This window comes from Sapajus apella, unplaced genomic scaffold (assembly GCF_009761245.1).
Source record: "Sapajus apella isolate SASKATOON/1434 unplaced genomic scaffold, GSC_monkey_1.0 scaffold26, whole genome shotgun sequence".
Taxonomy (NCBI): domain Eukaryota; kingdom Metazoa; phylum Chordata; class Mammalia; order Primates; family Cebidae; genus Sapajus; species Sapajus apella.
The window spans coordinates 11,216,763-11,235,265 of NW_022436966.1; the positions used below are offsets into that span (position 1 = coordinate 11,216,763).

At 48.2% G+C, this 18,503-nt stretch overlaps 1 protein-coding gene across 2 annotated transcripts in view; it reads right to left on the minus strand.

Moving 5' to 3' along the window:
• The window catches only part of B3GNT2 (UDP-GlcNAc:betaGal beta-1,3-N-acetylglucosaminyltransferase 2), a 30,014-nt gene extending 25,268 nt beyond the window's left edge, over nucleotides 1-4,746 (minus strand). The window contains exon 1 of one of the 2 annotated variants that reach the window (XM_032292005.1): nucleotides 4,524-4,746. The gene's annotated coding sequence lies outside the window, so the exon portion shown is untranslated. The remainder of the gene's footprint in view (nucleotides 1-4,523) is intronic. The other variant, XM_032292006.1, reaches the window with a different exon arrangement.
• Between the last annotated feature and the right edge of the window lie 13,757 nt (nucleotides 4,747-18,503).

Here is an 18,503-nt window from a genome sequence, read left to right on the forward strand (position 1 = left end):
ATTGATTGCCTTGGATTATCAATTTTTTCAAACATTCTGGTAAGCAACATACATCCTACTCATATCAGAATAAAGACACCTGAACCATCTGTTTTAAAATACCACAGAATGAAAAGTAGAAAGTATCAATTTCCTGGCTACTGGGAATTTCCCCCTCCTGTAGCCACATCTGAAACTTTTTAAATTTAACCCTGCTAAAAAGAAACCTTTATAGCTGCACAGAAAATAATGTGTAACATATTCTTAAGGTTATATAAGAAAATACCTAAAGCTAAAATTACACAAGATACATGTTATGACTAACTCTCAAAAGACATCTGAATTTTGTTACAAAAATTAAGACAAGGTAAGAAGACAAAGCTGGTGGGCAAAGGTCCTTAACACTCACAGGGCAATACACAGAGAGGGCAAAATCTCAACTCTTAAAATTTGTAATAAAAGAAAAAGGGCATTTTGGGAGGCTGAGGCAGGCAGATCACAAGGCCAGGAGTTGGAGACCAGCCTGATCAACATGGTGAAACCCCGTCTCTACTAAAAATACAAAAAAAAAAAAAAAAAATATATATATATATATATATATATCTGAGCATGGTGGCGTGTGCCTGTAGTCCCAGCTACTCAGGAGGCTGAGGCAGGAGAATCACTTGAACCCGCGAGGCAGAGGTTGCAGTGAGCCGAGATTGTGCTACTAGACTCTAGCCTGGGCAACAGAGTAAGACTCCATTTCAAAAAAAAAAAAAAAAAAAAGACCTAATGTTTCTGTAGTTCTAAGTATGTGTTCTTAGTAAGGCATAGACACACACACACAAACACACACACAAACTCAGTATATGTAACTTTTTCCAGCAGCAAAGTAATTGTGCCACATAAGCCCTAATAAATTCTCCATCAAGTAACAAGTTCTCCTTGCTGAAGCTTTGTTCGGCCTGGCAAAGCCTCCTCACCAGTTGAGTAATGATGAAATCATTACATCAATTCTCCCAAAACCTTACCCCACACATACATATACCTCTTATTCAAACAGTAATTGCCTCTCCAGAGAGAGGCATGTATTCATTCTACGATTTGCAGACGTATTTGGCAACTACCTAGGAACAGCAATCCCACCTTACAGAGCAGAGAAAAAGACAGCTGGGTGGACACCTTTTGGGTGCTTGTGCTGTTTTCTTTACTGGATGCAGCCAGGAAACATTTACCACTTCAGAGTCTAGATTAATTCATGTTTTAACGTTCTGTACACACCAAAAATACCAAGCCATCGAATGACTTTAGTTTCCCCTGGGCATTTACATAAAAGACCAAAAAGCCTTTATGAAAATCTTTCAGTATTGGTAATGTATGCATCACCATCAGGCATGCTGCAATAGATTACATAACCAAGTATTAGCCTAGTTGTAAGATCTCAAGATCTCAATGTTTCTAAAAGCCACCATAGTTAATTATTAACTTTTAAAGTCTCTAACAGACTTTCCAATAAAACCATCAAAAACTATAGAAAACTAAAGAGTCAAATACTGCATCCAATAAGCAAGTTAGAAAGAATGAAAAGCACTGACCCAGTATGTCAAGAACATTAACAGCTGTGAATCAGCATCCCTAAATAGGATTTTCAAGACACCCCAGCATTGCTAGAAAACATTTAAAGTTTCAAAGTTTGAGAAACAGGATTCACCTTTTCTTTTACCCCTGCATCAGCTGAAAAAGCCCCACATATTTCTCTCCAGAATATCTTAGCTTTATACCAAAGACGCCTCATGCAAAGTAAAATGATCATTTTGGGGATCCTCATTCATTTCCTAATGTAACTTTTTTTTAAAAGAAAAAAGCACACATTGAACAGTATAGTGAAAATCAACTATGAATTATCAGTTCCACTTTCCACTTTTAGCATAACTTTAGTATCTCAGAAACCTAAAACATGACTTTTCTTTAAAACAAGAAAATCTTCAAAACTACAAACTCTTCATATAGTCAGCCCTTCGTCAGAAGCCCAGAAAATTTATAATTTTTGAACAACAAACAAATCATGTATATTTTCCTCAAAATACTACTTCATTCCTTAGATTTCAAGAACCTTCTATGTGCATCTGCCAAATGTGGCTGATTTCTGTCTCAGACAGGCAAATCTAAACGGTTCCCACAGGGTTACTGTTTTTGGTAAGGGGAAGTCGATGCCAGGAGGAACTTCTATATTGATTACAGCAATGACCACCACTTATTTAGCACTTCTTAACTCTCCTTGTGCAATGCTAGGAGTTTGACAAACATCCCATTTGCCCTCAGAAATAATCTTGTTGAACAGACACTACCATCCCAAAATCAGATACATATGTAAAATGAGGCTCATATGAGAAATAACTTGCCCAAGATCGCTGAACTAAATGTGGCAGAATCAAGTCTAATGAATGTTAAGGGTGAAAAATGGTGAGTTTCACACAGAATTAGGCCTTCATCATAGAAATGCCATCTGCACAAAAACTAAAGAACAGTGAGTCCTTGCTGTAGGGAGAAAAAGCAATATTCCAAACTAAAGAAGTACAGGTATTGATCGACTTACGACCTATGCAACTTATGACCATTCGACTTTACGACCACAATCGCTAGACACGACTGCTCCGCGTCTGGCAGCGCAAGCGTTGCCCAGCTGGGCGTACGACAGTGCGGACCAGCTTCCGGCAGCACTACCATCTCTGCGTGCACATAGCCTACTCAACTTACGACCAAATCGTGTTACGACCGGTCTGCCGGAACCAATCGTGGTCGTAAGTCGAGCACTAGCTGTAGTTTCAAACAGAAGATCTAATGATAAACACATTTGTAAAGGCTGGGCAGGGCGGGAAAGGATTACTCAAATTACTCAAGTACAGTCCTACAGGGTCCTGCACCTCTCTGTTCGTAAAATCTCATCTGATTTAAGAGTGCATGGGCTCTGAGTAAAACTCTCCCCAGTTCCTCCAGGCTTAACAACCCTCTCTCTACTCAAAAGAACCAGGAGCAGGAGCTAGGACAGTGGGAAGTGACCTCCCTGCACTGCTCTGCCCTGCCGGTCCTCCCTCCGGGTCAGCTGTCAGATCCGCATGGGTGCGACCAGGAGCCCATGAGCCGGCTCGGAGTCCCGGGACTGACTCAGCCCGGGTCCCCGCCTTCCCACTCCCAGTCTGAGCCCTGTCGGCCGCCTCGTTTACCATCCCATCACCTCCAGAGGCACAAATAATTACACTGGAGAAATTTATTTTAACAAGTATAACTGTATATTCACCAACTGGCTTCGCAATCAGATGTTACTGTAGGGCTCCAACAAGGGAAGGGCAAAAGAATATGGTTTAATTGTTCTAAACAATCATTCTGAGAAGTTAGGGTGGCTGAGGCGGCCACGGGGGATAGAGCTCAGGCACCTGTGAGCTGAGCCCACTCAACAACCCAACCACCCCTACGTTTTGGGCAGGGGAGCGCCTCCTCGTCAACCCAGGTTATAAATGTACATATTTTTTAAAGATGAGCTCCGACGTTGTGACACTTGTGGGGAGTCTCCCGACTACACCTCCACTTAATGGGGGGACAGGGAGTTCTACGGCTCCACAGCCCCGAGTGTCAAATATCGTAGCCTGGAAATTAACCAGGTGCCTTGGTTTATTGCCTCCAGAAGGGTCCGCCTGCCGCACTGGGGCAGCCGCTAGCCCAGTGCCCGCAGCCCTCGCAGAGCCCCCACGCCCACCTTCCCACGAGGTGTTTGGCAGAATCCGGCTTCAGGCGCTCCCTAGCCTGGCAGCACCCACCCCACCCCGCCCCGCCCCACCCCCACGAATCGGGCTAGCAGCCTGGTTAATCATTCAACGCAGGCGGCGTGGAATATTTTTTTAAAGGTCAAAGCGAAAGGTTCTCCCTAAGTTTGGCAGAAACCAGTTTTGGGGGAGACGGAGACAGAAGTGGTAGAGGTTGGGGGCGGGGAGGGGCTGCCGCCGGCTCCCTGGCTCACAAAACACCTGATCTCCCCATGCGGCACAGGAGGCCGGCGCAGTGCGAGGGTGGGGTGTGGGGGTGCGAGCGAGGAATCAGGCTCGCGCCCCTCCCCGAAATGCCCGTGCGCCCGGATGAAGAGGCCCGGCCCCAGATGCCCCTTCCCAAAGCCCACATCACCCCGGAGCCGGATCCCCCGGAAGTTGGGGTGCAGCGGGGAGGGGAAAGGTCCCCGGGCCCCAGGGCGGGGTGGGCACAGAATGGGGCGCAAGGCTCCAAAGCCCCGCGGCAGGCGGTGTCCTTCTCCTCTCCCTCTGGGGTAGGGAGGGTGGCCGGGATGGCGGGAAGGTAGAGGAGGCTTAAATGCGGCAGGAATCACCTAAGGACGGCTTCCTCCACCCGGGTGCGGGTATGAGGCCGGAACCGGCGAGGAACTGGGCGGGGGGAGCAGGGGGTCGGGAGGGTGGGGCCGGGGGTAGGAAGGCGGAGGGGAGCGGCAGATGGGCCAACGGGGAGAGGGCAGGGGGGAGGGAGGCGGCGGCGGTGCTCGCCGCCCCGGGCCCTACCTTGTCCGGGAGCAGCTCCAGCTCGGCGGGGCGGGGGCAGGGGCGGGAGATCGCGGCCGCATCCACGTCCCGGCCGCTCCGCGCGGCTCAGCCCGGCGACCACCGCCGCTCACGCTCCATGCGCGGCGCCCGGGACGGGCGGCCCGGCGGTGGGGACAGCTCCGGCTAGGCTCTGCTGGCCTCCGGCACTTGTTGCCGCCGCTGCCGCTGCGCCTCACTCCCGGCTCCGGTTCCGGGCGCAGCAGCCGCCTCGGGCGCCCGGCCCCGCCCCGCCCTTTCCCGCCCGCCAATGGGGCCCGGCCCCGCCTCTCGCGTCACCGCCCGACGGCACCGCCCCGCGCCCCAAGTTTTGGTAGGGCCCGGCTCTCCACAGCGGGCACTGGGACCCGCCTGGGCCTGCGCTCCCCGCGGCTTCCTGGGACCCTCCGGCCCCCACGCACCCTCCTGCAAAGCCAAGGGTTAAGCTGGGGAAAGGAAGCCTCTAGGAAGAAGACCCCCCGCCCCGGAAAAGCCCGGCAGCTCCAAACTCCGAAACACGAATGAAACTCAACTCCAGCTACCGCCCCTCCAGCTGCGGGTGGCCCCTCTTGCGGTCCGTCTGAGGGTAGGCGACTTAGCGCATCGCCTGGCGAGACTCCAATGGCCTTTTCTGGCCCGTTTGTGACTGTAACTAGGCGGACCCCGGCCGCCCCCTCCAGTGCTGGGGCGGGGGAGGAACGTCCCTGCCGAAGAGGCGGGGGAGGGAAGCCAGGGCCACCGTGGGGCCTGACCTTTGCTCCATCTCTTAGGAGCTCACGACCAGGGTGGTGCCCTGCTTGACACTGCCACTGGATCCTCTGGCTTATGAAGCCGTCCAGGGCATGAGGAGTGAGAGTTCCTTAGTTCTCCTCGTGGGGTTATACAGAGGGGTTTCCTCGAGGTCCCATGCCCGTCTTAGGAAGCCAGAAATGCAAGATGCTGGGGCGCTCGGCCCCAAGGGGCAGGACGGGTACCCAGGAGAGGCCTAAAGGGCGGGACTCCGCCGCCCCCTTTGGACAATGCTGGGCTCCGTCAGCCAGAGGCGGCCTTGGCGCCAACCACACCTACCAGCGGGGGCCCCCGGGACCGCTGTTGCGCCCTCCTACCCCCAGGCTCCTGCAGGGCTCCCCAGAGCACTGCATTCCAAAGTGACTCCGAGACGCAGCAGACACAATTCTGAGGCCCCCAGGTAAGCCTGGTGCAACGGGATGGAGGAGTTACCTGGTTTTAAAAGGCCCAGGTCAGCCAGCAAGGCTCGCGGGCGCTCCGCGGGGAGGCAAGCGTCGCCAGGAGCGCACCTGGAAGCGCCCCCGCCCTCAGGTCCTTACCTCTGTATCGAAATCGAACCCACCTAGATAATTGGACTGAGCAATTAAGGACGCTTCACCCCCAACTGTTAGCATTTCTTCTTAAGGCTCTGGAAGGCGGAATTAGCCGGAAGGGAACATTGCTAAGTAGGAATTTCAGGCACCTGCGAACTGAGCCCACTCAACGATCAGCCCTTACTCTTAACCAAACTCGGCAAAGGAATAAAGACCAAGTTGCTGCGGATGCAGAGCCACGTGGGTACGGTCCTCTAGAAACAGGAATTCTGAGTCAGTAGATCTGGAAATGTTACGGTTTGCAGTCGTCAGACCGTCTTGCTTTTATGCCGTTCACATGATTCTCCTTGGACTGCGATGTAAAGTCCAAGAAACAAGTGGAATGTTTGCATATTCATAGAAAAAATATCTGTAAGGGTGCACACCGACTGTTAACCACGATTACGCGGTTAGAGGAAACAAGGGAGTTATTACTGCATTAACTTTGGGTTTTGTATTTTTCCTGTTATATTTACTTTCATAATTTAGAAAACTAATAAAACATATTTAAAGAAACAAGCTAGAAATTCTTTAAGAACTCTTCAGGAAGTTTAATAGATAAAGGAAGCCTATGTCTTTTCATTATGTGTCAGAATAATCTTGAGTCCACGTTCCTTGGTTTAAATAAGGATATCTCTAAGCTGCTGTCTGATATTTACATGCAGTGATGAGACAAAGCCGACATCTAAGGAAGATTTTCTGTGCCATCAGGTTGGTATATTGTTTCTATGCATAGGTGTCTTCCCTTTAAATGCACTCCCTGTAGTCACAGACATGCTTGCAGGGACTGCCAGCCAAGGGGTTTTTAGTAAAGGAACTGCTACAATGTCACCTGGCAACCAACTATGAAATTAAGCTTGCTTGCAGCTGCCAAAGGCTGCTCTGGCCATGAAATTTAAAAATTTTTTAAAGAGCATTCTCTGGCCACAGTGGCTCACGCCTTTAATCCTAGCACTTTGGGAGGCCGAGGCAGGTGGATCACTTGAGGTCAGGAGTTCAAGACCAGCTTGGCCACCATGGTAAAACCCTGTCTCGACGAAAAATACAAAAAAAATTAGCTGAGCATGGTGGCAGGCACCTATAATCCCAGTTACTTGGGAGGCTGAGGCAAGAGAATTGCTTGAACCCGGGAGGTGGAAGTTGCAGTGAACTGAGATCCTGCCACTGCACTCCAGCCTCGGCGACAGAACAAGACTGTCTCAATAAATAAATAAATAGATAAATCTCCATGGTGCCTTCAACGCAGTTGGGAGTGTATCTGCAACAGCTACACTGTGTCCTTAGGGGAGTAACTCAATGCTAGATTCCACATCACTTGGCTATAGTCCCTACCTTTAGGTTGGGACCCAGGTCCATCATCAGCGGGCAGAGATGTGTTTTTCACTTATTCAACAAAAATGAGTTGGCCGTCCTCTAGGTGCAGCACAGGACTAGGTGCTGGAGTGGTGAACATGGCAAACACACACTCCCTGCTTGGAGCTCACAGTCTAGCTGGAGAGAAGGGCTTAACAATTAAATGCACTATCAATCACAATTGTGATACGGGCCAAAGGGAGTACAAAGTGGTGGGATCATCTGGGGAGTCCAGGAGGAGTTCCTGGCTGATACAGACTATAAAGGAAGAAGTATTTGAGAGGAAAGTTAGGCAAGCAGGGGTTAGATCACGCAGGGCCAGTGCACCACATGGCAGAGTTTGGTTTATCCTGAGACATTTGAAACAAGAGTCATACACTCAAATTGGCATTTTGAAGTATATCATTCTAACTGCAATGTGAAGAAGCAATAGGGGAGGGGGAGGACTGGAGTGGAGGGACAGTTAGGAGGCTGCTGCCCATTTAATGTGAGAGATACCATTTGTCTAAGCAGTAGAGTGAATATAGAGAAGTAGACTCAAACAAGACTTGGCAATTGCTTAGTGGGGGATGAATCAAGGAGAACTCCCAGATCTTTGCTTTCATCAGATGGATGGCGGTACCATTTTCTGAGTTGGGGAACCCTCCCAAGGTTCACATTTGGTTAAAGTGGGTTTGAGGTGCCTGTGACATGCCTGGGTGGAGATGTTGAGCAGGTGGTTGGCTGTAGGGTCTGGTGCTCTGAGGAGAGGCTGGCGCTGGAATCGCTGATGTGGCAATGGTAACGACGTCACCAGAGACACGTGGGCTTCTATAAGAGTATAGAGTTAGATCAGAAGACCTAGCACTGAGGCTTGAAGAACTCTTATCTAAGGGCCCGACAGGAAAACCTCTGGCAGCAGAGGTGAAAGAGCAGCCAGAGAGGCAGGAAAAAAACTAGGAGCTTGTCCAGGCGTGGTGGCTCATGCCTGTAATCCTAGCACTTTGGGAGGCCGAGACAGGTGGATCATCTGAGGTCAGGAGTTGGAGACCAGCCTGGACAATATGGTGAAACCCTGTCTCTACTAAAAATTCGCTGGGCGTGGTTGTGGGCTCCTGTAATCCCAGCTACCTGGGAGGCTGAGGCAGGAGAATCGCTTGGACCCAGGAAGTAGAGGTTAAAGTGAGCCAATATCACATTACTGCACTCCAGCCTGGGCAACGAGCAAAACTCCATCTTGAGAAAAAAAGAAAATTAGGAGCTTGGGGAGGTAGGGTCACAGAGAACAGGGACAAAAGCACTCTAAGCAGGCGGCAGTAGTCAACATCACTCAAAATGGCTGACAAAAGGTGCATGCAGTGGCACACACTTGTAGCCTCAGATACTCAGAAGACTGAGGGGGGAGGATTGCTTGAGCCCAGTTTGAGGCCAGCCTGGGCCACATAGCAAGACCCCCATCTCTTTTATAAAAAACGGCTAAGTGACCCAAGTGAAGTGAAAATTGAATAACATCCACTGGAGTTAGTGACCTTGATGTCACTGGCACTTTTACAGAGCAGTGGCTGGTGGAGTGAGGGGACTGGGAAATAGATTGGAGTAGATGGAGGCATGAGCAAGGGGTGAGAAATGAAAGGCACAGGGTACGAACAATTCTTGCAAGGTTTGACTGAAAAGTTGGAAAGAAAAGTAGCTGGAGGGGAATGTTAGATCAGCAGTGGGTTTATTTTGGTTTCTATATTTTAATTATTTTTAGAATGAAATTACTTGAGTATATGTAAATGCAAATGAGGAGGATCCCACAGAGAAGAGGAAGATGAAGGTACAATAGGGAAAGGACAATGGAACACAAAGGCTCCTGTGTCCATGAAAGGGTTGGAACCAGAGTATAGGCAGAAAGGCTGACCTCAGGCAGGGGCCAGCTTCTCTGTTATAACAGGAGGGAGGAGGCTGGAGGAGGACTGAGCCAGGCTGCTTTCACAGAGGTAGTTGAATCTTTCCACCTGATGACTTCCTCTTAATTCTGTGACATAAAGGAGGCTAGGGACAGGACAAGGAAAGATGACAGATTTGAAGAGAGTGGAGAAGGTTTGACACAGTCACTGCAGAAGTTTGGGAGGGTTATGATGACCAGAGAAACAGCCAGATAGCAAGGCAGCATGGCAGTCCCCCTGGGGCTGGTGCCTGTGGACTTTAAAGGTGCCCTTTGGTCCTCCTGTGTGGTTTCTTCCTACAGCTCAGCTGCCCACTGTGGTGCCAGCTCAAATGAGGAAATTGCCAGGACAGAGGAGCAAAGGAATTGAGAGCCTTGGCAACAGTGAGGCGGCACGGTGAATGACCAGAGAGGAAGGACAGGAGCCAAGGGACTGGAAAAGTCAAGGGGCCAAGACTCTGTCGCACCAGAAGGAGAGGAAGTTGGGTCAGAGACTGGATCTGAAGTAAGAGGTTCAGGAGGTGGAAAAGTTTAGGGCCTTCACAAAGCCAGGACCCGATGGGGCAGGCATGAGGAGAAAGTCATTGGAGAATATGAGGTCAAGAGATTAAGAGTCAGGGCACTGGTCATCTGTGTGAACAGGAAAGCCATCCAGGATGTGAGCAGGAATGGTGGTTATGGTATGAAGGCCATGGAGCCAGGAGCTGAAGTTTGAAGAGTGAGGAAGAGTGAGTGAGCAGGAGAGGAGAAGATAAAAAGCTTCAGGCAGAGGAGAGGCAGTATGTCTGAGCAGCAGGCTCCCCAAAGGAACAAGAGCGTTTGCAGGAGGTGGAGGAGAAGTGATCAGGTGGAGGAACAATTAGCCAGAGTTGGGAAAGTCTGGGAGGCTTCCTGGAGAAGGTGGAGTGGAAGGCACCCAGACTGCTCATTTAACCCAAGGGGCACATTTAAGAATATGCCTATTCCTTTGTGGCTGCAAAGACTGGAACTAGGGGGACACAGTCAGCAGACTCAACTCCCAGTGCTTCAAGGAAAGCAAAGAAGATGGGAAATTCATTCTGAGCAAAGGTGAAGGATGGACCGACAGATGCACAGGTGGATGAACTGACCTTTGATTGAGTTCGCTTGTTGAAATCTGCAGTTCCAGAGGAGCATGTGAAAGGATTTGGAGGGGGTAGGTGAGTAGAGGGGTAGGTCAGGTGCCAGGAGGAGCAGAGCGCTGTGGGACGACAGAGGATCTGTAAGGCAATAACAAAAAACAAATGAGTGGCCTCAGTTCTCGGGCCTGGTTTTGCCCTAGTTGCCTCTTTATGAAGCCTGACCCACCAGCTCTACAAACCAGGGCCACGTGCCTCTTGCTTTCTTTTCCTTCCCAAGATTTCCATCAGGGAAGGGCATGTGGAAGCTTCCTCCTCCCCTCCCCCTCTTTTCCACTGGGGGCTTTGTGGTCACCCAATGAGCCCCTGTGGGCCCTGTGTGACCAGGCACCAGGATCCCAGTTTCATCCTGCCGCTGCTGCTCATCTCCCTCTCCTCAAACAGGCTGTTGACCTCCAGCCAGTTTCATTGTCTGTAAGATAGGCCACCTCCTGGCGCTACCGTAAGGAATAGAGGTAAGTACAAGCACTTTCTAAACTCTAAGGCCCTGTAGGAATGGGAGATCGTTCTCTGAGGACCCCACATACACCCACATCCTTCCCAGGAGCCCTCCCAAGAAGACTGTGAGTCCCTGCCCCAGAGGAAGTTGTAATCTTGCCCCAGACAGGACAAACACACCCAAAACAATTACAGAGGAATTCACAGCTGTGTCTGATTAAGTGCTGAATTGTAAGGTGCAGACAATAAGAGCTCAGAAAAGGAAAAAAGGGACTGGTGAGCCAGGGTTAGGAAAGTCTGGAGGCTTCCTGGAGCAGGTGGAAGGCACCCAGACTGCTCATTTATCCTGAGAACACTTGTGAATATGCCCATTTCTTTGTGGCTGCAAAGACTGTTGATCTGACAGTTTGACATGAGTCTACAAAAAGTTTCTAGGTCATAAATTTCTCCCTTGGCGCTCCTGCTTCCCAGCGTGTTGTCACCCCTGTAGCCCTGCTCCCTCTCCGTCACACTCATGTGCTCTGCCCAGGTGGACAGGCAGTCTGGACTACACAATGAATCCTGTATGCTTGGCCCTGGGCCTCTCGTGTTTGGCTTTTCCATGTCACCCATTTTTCTTTTTCTTTCTTTTTTTTTTTTTTGAGACAGAGTGAGACTCTGTCTCCAAGGCTGGAATGCAGTAGTATAATCTCAACTCATTGCAACCTCTGCCTCCTAAATTCAAGTGATCCTCCCTACTCAGTCTCCTAAGTAGCTGGAAATGCAAGCATGCACCACCATGCCCGGTTAATTTTTGTATTTTTAGTAGAGACAGGGTTTCAACATGATAGCCAGGCTGGTCTCGAACCCCTGATCTCAAGTGATCTGCCTGCCTTGGCCTCCCAAAATGCTGGGATTATAGACGTGAGCCACCACACCCAGCTTTGTCACCCATTTTTCTGGTGAGGAAATGGCCTGATCTTCAAGTTTCCTGTGCCCCCTTTGGTGCCAGCATCTACCTGGTATTTTTGCCCAGCCAGACTGAAAGCTTTTGAGCAATCAGACCTGAATGCCCGCCTCAGCCTTCCAGGTCTGCGGTTTGCCTCACTGCACCTGGCCAGCCTAGGACACTGGCAGGCCCACAGAGCCACAGTCCTGGGCCACACTCACCTCCTTTGTTCTTTACTGCCTCTGCCTCACTAGCCAGGAGCACCCAACAACCTGCGGTTCAGGTATGGACCCCATGGAACTCCCACCTTGAGCTCAAACATCTATAAGCCCAGAGCTGGCTTCCACCTTCTTGGTTCTCTTGGAACCAACTCCTGCAGCCCTTTGCACATGGTTCAGAACGAAAGCCTCCTTCCTCAGTGGCAAGCCCCACGGCCAGATGGGTGCCTCAGCCTTGTACCTCCTTCCTCCTTTCAGCACAGACCTAGAAAAGGTCCCAGCCTGTCTAAGAGCCAGGCACACACGGATAGCATCAGCAGCAGAAATCCCCAAACTTTGTATATCCTCCAACTTAGGTTGTTACAGAAGGATGGCAGTGTTCTCCTAGTCTGTTAATCAGTCCCAAGTGGGATTATGAAAACAACAACCACCTCTGTCAATGGCTAAAATATTAATTACTGATGGAAAGTGTGGAAGCTTGGCACTGTAATTCTTAGAATTCTAGTTCAATCCCTTGGAACTGGCAAATCAGGCCCCCAAAGTAGCTTTCTGGAAGCCAAATACCTAATACCAGAGATAATATCTTGAACGTTGGACAATTAAATCACAGGTTAAAAATCACTTGGCTCTTAAAGCAGACCCTTTGCTCCCAAGGTTACTGTGACTTTGGACTTTGTAACAGTAGAAAAACATAAAGCTTCATTATCAGATGCAGATATAGAAACAAATGTCCTGATTCCCAGGGGACTTGCTCCATATCCCACAGAGTCCTGATGCTGGAATAACTTCAAATTCCCAGGTTAGTGAAGTCCAGTGTGTATATGACATTGTGGTGGTACCTATGGTTAGCAATTTGGAGGGGCATGAACAGCTGTCTCTTCTCTATTAGGGTCATCATTATTGTTTTGGGAATGGAATTCTCATTAAGGAGAAATGCAAAATCATGGTCTTAATTATCATCAAAATGAAAAATTATATGCAAGAGGAGAGGCCCATAATTGTAGCATCAAACATGAGACAGTGCCATTAATATGATTATCAGGACATAAGCCTATTAGAGAACATAATGCCTTTTTGCTGGCATCGCCCTTTCTTATGCTTCCCAGGGTTTAGAAACCATTTCAGTTGTAAACATAACTGTCACAAAACAGTGATTTCCAGGGGGCAGAACAAAGATCTGTTGACCTTTACCAAAGGCCAAAGCTGCCTGGCTAAGGAGAAAGAGAATATTTTTAGAAAATGAAGACCAATCTGCCAACTCTAGTTGGCTCTTATTGAGAAAGGAAGAAAGGAAGTGTATCTGGCTCCAAGTCTTATCTAGCTTTGTGGCAATCCAATTGTGGACATACTTGTGAGGTTTAGCCACCACGTGGAGACAGGCATGCACCAACTCAGGTGGATACGGTGGCCTAGGTCTTGGCTGCTGCTAGTGAAAAATCATGGTATAGAGATCTCCAATTCCAGGTTCAAATCCCACCTTGGGAAGAAGCTAAGTGTGGTCCTCATGAGGCTGGTAACATCTGAAGAGTTCTCAGGAAGGGGAAATGAGGTCATTTACCACTAAGTGCCTGCATTTGGGACTTAATCAATGTTTGTTTCCCTCCTCGGTCTTGGCCATGGAACCAAGTCCCCACCATAAAGTAAGAGTGGTATCTTGGCATAGAATGCTTTGCATTCTCAACATTTGTCCTGGGCCCTCCACTGGAGGGAGTGCCATTCTGTTCTCATTCGAAAGGGTTCTGACGCCATCATCATCAAAAGAATCATATAGAATGGAAAAATCAATTGGCTGTCCCTGGAAGGAGGCACCTGCTTGATCTGTAGGATCCAGACTTATGAAAGTCACTTGACAAATTCATCTCACAGCAAAACCATTGCCAGGAAGGGCAGGGCCTCCTCCTCAAACACGACAGTCGGCAGTCAGGGAAATCAGAGAGCAACAGATCCCATAAATAGTCTGAAAAGGGAAGCAGGATCCATGCGACAGTATAGATGAATCTTCCAACATTATGCTGGGTGAAAGAAGTCATATGCAAGTACATGTGAAGTTCAAGAACAGGCAAGAACTTATCTACAGTGGCAGAAATCAGAACTCTAGTTGCCTCTGGGATAAAGAGAGAATTAACTGGAAAAAGGCATGAGGGAATTTTCTGGGATAAGAGAAAGATTCTACCTCTTCACTGGAATGTTGGTTACATGACAGCATAACATTGTCACCACTCTTTAGACTATAAACTTCAGATTTGTGCTTTTCTTTTCTGGAAAAAAAAATTCTGTTTTATTAGTTAACTGCTTGAAATGTGCATTTTATTGTTTGTAAATTGTACATCCACTTAAAAAAAAAAAAAAGGGAAGCAGCAGTCTTTAGGCAGAGGGGAGTATGGCAAGTGGGAAAAAGAAAGGGCTTCCTCACCCATCGCGCCCACTGCTGTGTTAGGCAATTTTCCCAGTGCCAAACTCTACAGCAGTTATGAACTGACATTTCAAAATCAAGTACAGAGAGGCAGGAGGCATTTTCTAAGAATATCCTAGTCTGTGCTAACCATTTAGGTCCAAGCCCTGTTCCTCTACATTTTGAAAGCTTTTCATCACTGTTTCCTTCTTTTCTCATCTAAGGTCATCCCAGGAAAGGGTTTTTCAGAGTCAGCAGCCCTCCACCCCCAGCACTATATACACATTGCATAACATTGGCCCTAAAAACTTCATAACCATAAGAACATCGAAAAAGGAAGCAGTTTAGTTAATCAATCAGACATGTTAACGATCATCAAAAATCAGGAAAAAAAAGAGTTTGGGTCACCAGAAAGCTTCCAAGAAGAAAGAATCCTGACAACCACGCATTTCAAAACACAGAGGCCCCAAAAGGGTGGGAAAATGAAATGGACAGTTGGATCTGGAACAAAAATTGCAAATTTGATGCAACTTCATCATTAAGTACTTGTGTGACAAATCCCTTCTGTGCTGTCAAAGGGGATGTATCACACATGACAAAAAAAATCACACGCAGAGTAGGCTCCAGCCCAGCACGTTGTGGCTCTGCTTCAGTCTGACTTCTCTGCTGTTCTCTTGGCTCCATCTTCTTCTCACATCTATTGCTTTCTACAGCTATTTCAGGCATCTCAGTCAGAGCCAACATCCGACAGAGAGGGACTCTTTTCTCCCTTGCCTCTTATTATGACCCAGAAAACCTTTCCTACAGTTGTCTACCCAAGTTCCCTTGTCGTCTCATTGGCTAGAACACAGTCACATGACCCTACCTAAGCCAATCACTGGCAAGAGTGTATAGCACCATCCTGAATCATTTAGACCACTTTTGAGTTTTCAAAGGATGGCTGGATAGGGTGGAGCGGGAGGACAGCATGAATGGCATGGAGCAGGCATGATCCCCCAGACACAGTAAAGGCTCTACCCGCAGGATAAAGGGGTTGTTGTAGGTAAGGTTTCCAACCTCGGACACAGGTTGGCAGGCAGGAAGTTTATTGAAGGGTACAGCATCAACGCCTGAAGGGAAGTGAGGTGGGCAGGAAAGGGCAAAGAAGTTGAATTGCAGTGCAAACATGGTAAAGGTCTCAGCTGACCTTTCATAGAGCTCTGGTGCTGGAATGGCTCAGAGTTATTCCAAATTGGGGTGAAAGGACAAGGCCTTTTTACTCCTGCATCTGCCAGTCATTAGATGTGGGCTGCCCATGGTCAATGTGAGCTTCATCTTAGGCAAGGTGGCTCTCTCTCCAGCAGAGGACAAGTGTCAGGGAGGAACTCAGAGGGCTGTTGCTGCGTCAGCACTCCCAGAAGATGGGGGGCATGAGTGCTTGAGTCGTGGAGCGGGGATCTGGGTGACACAACATGTCATCCACTATAGGGAAGATGAATTTGCACGGGCAGTCCCTCAGGTCTCCCAGAATCCAACCTGGAGTCCACACTCATGTCCAGAGAAAACATGGCAGTCTTCACCAGGGCCATGTCTTTTTTTTTTTTTTTTTTTGACAGAGCCTCGCTGTGTTGCCAGGCTGGAATGCAGTGATCACGATACTGGCTCACTGCAACCTCTGCCTCCCAGGTTCAAGCGATTCTCCTGCCTCAGCCTCCAAAGTAGCTGGGACTATAGGAGCACACCATCACACCCAACTAATTTTTGTATTTTAGTAGAGACGAGATTTCACCTTGTTGGCCAGGATGGTCTCAATCTCTTGACCTCATGATCCACCTGCCTCGGCCTCCCAAAGTGCTGGGATTACAGGAGTGAGCCACCAGGCCCGGCTGACCAGGGTCATTTCTGGAACCCTCTACTTCCTTGGGGAGAAGGAAAGGAGAGCCTCTAAGAGTCAGCACAGCATTGCCCTGGTCACTAGGAGTAGGACAGCTAGGAGATGGCTGTGTGAACTGAGTCTGGGTGGGATCCAGCCCTCAGACTTAAGGGGCATGATGCCTACAGGAATGAAAATCCACAGGATTAGTCTTGAACAAGCTGGGAGCCTGCTAAGCCCTGGCATCTGCTGAACTTCCCAAATCACACACATCCAACTGTTCGATTCCACGTTTCCATCGCATGCTTCCTGCCAAGCTTCCCAACACAGTGTAGAAAGCTTTCTGGTGACAATAGGAAAATTAAAATGAGCAGTTCCAGCAACTATGGATATGCAGGTCCAATAAATAAGTCTTTATCTAGGACTTAAGCGGACATGGTCAACAAGGGTCTAATCCAAAACTGAGCTTTGGACAAAGACTTTACAAAACAAAAAGAGGGAGAGGGAATAGAGCTCTTTGCATGACTTTTTTCCTGTCTCACTAAAAACACTGAAATATCACTTTATCCAGCCTCTCCACACTGCCCTGCTCCTCCACCCCACCCCGCCATTTTTTGAAAACTCCCTGACTGTATTCCTACTCTGGCTGTAGGGTCAACTCATAGGAAGTGTTATGCTAGGGTATGTAAATAGTTGTCATAGAAAGAAGCTGGGGAAATTACTTTGTGCATTGTTATATATCTAGTTAAATACCTCAAAATTAAAGCCATACACATGGGTGTTTGTGTGTTCATTAAGGAAGCACAAGGAATATGTGTTAAAGAAACCTCAAGCATTTTAGCTAAGTGAGTAAGAGCAAGGAACTTGAATCTTATACTTCAAACTGCACCTACTGTAGTGTGGAGCCAGATCTGGTAGAATTTTTTTTTCTTTTTTAACAAGAAAAACTATTTACAAATTTCTCGTCACTCCTCATTCTAGCAGTAGATACACTGACTCTCCTTGGGGGAAAAAAACCACTGGAGGGTCCTTTGGTTATGTAGATATAAGGCCAGGGGTGTTGGTTGTTTTGGAGAAATGGAAATAAACAGTTTTGTTTTCTTTTTTTCCCTCTCTGTCCTGACAAAGGCCAGCCCTCCTCACACAGGCCCACAATCTTCTCTGCAATTCTGAAGTCCATAAAGTTCTGGAAAATGAAAGAGTTTTTTCAGAAGGTGGCACGAAAACTAACATGGCAGCAAAATCTGACTGGAACTTATGAGAGGGCATAGTTTTTAGTTATCCCGTGTTTTACTACAAATATGTTAATGTGTTTGATCACGGAGCTGCTCCAGACACATTCATATATCTGCAGTGAAACATGGTGGTATATGTGCGCCATTACTTCTCTAAAATCTGGAAAATTCTAACTCCTCGATGAGGATTGTGGGCCTGCATTAGAATCTGATGGATGAAGTTAATCCCAATGAGGTCAGTGTGCAGGACAAAATACTGGGTCATCTGGACTTGGACTGGTGACCAAGGTTTAGCCGAAGGGCTCATGTTGGCAGGGAAGAAGCACATGCTGCCACTTCTGGGCACAGTGAGGGGCTGATGAGGATGTGAGGGAGCCCCTTCACATCCAGCCACCTGTATGTTGGAAAAGCAACAAAATCGGGAACCCGGGCCATGTCTTTTGGTGGACAGAAGCACCCATTACTGTCGGATATGTACCTAGGTGTTGAACTGCTGGGTTACAAGGGATGCATATGTTTAGTTTAGTAATTCCAGGCAAACAGGTTTCCAACAGTGTTGTGCCAGTTTACACTTCCATAAGTGTGAAGATTCCAGCTGCTCCAAGACTTCACCCAAACTTGACATCATCAGGTTTTTTTTAAATTTTAGCTGTTTCAGTGGAGGTATATTGGTCCCCATTTCGGTTTTAACTTGTATTTAACTTGATCATGACAGTAAATGCCCTTTCGTAAGCATATTGGCTGTTTGGATGCCCTGTTTTGTAAAGTGCCTGATTAAGTCTTTTGTCTATTATAAATTGGGTTGTCTTTTTCTTGTTCATTTGTAGGCATTCTTTTATTTTTTGAGACAGAGTCTTGCTCTGTCGCCCTGGCTGAAGTGCAGTGGCATGATCTGGGCTCACTGCAACCTCCATCTCCCAGGTTCAAGCAATTCTCCTGCCTCAGCCTCCCGAGTAGCTGGGACTACAAGCATGTGCCACCACACCCAGCTAATACTTATATTTTTAGTAGAGACGGGGTTTCACCACATTAGCCAGGATGGTCTTGATCTCCTGACCTTGTGATCCACCACCTCGGCCTCCCAAAAGTGCTGGGACTATAGGCGTGAGCCACCGAGCC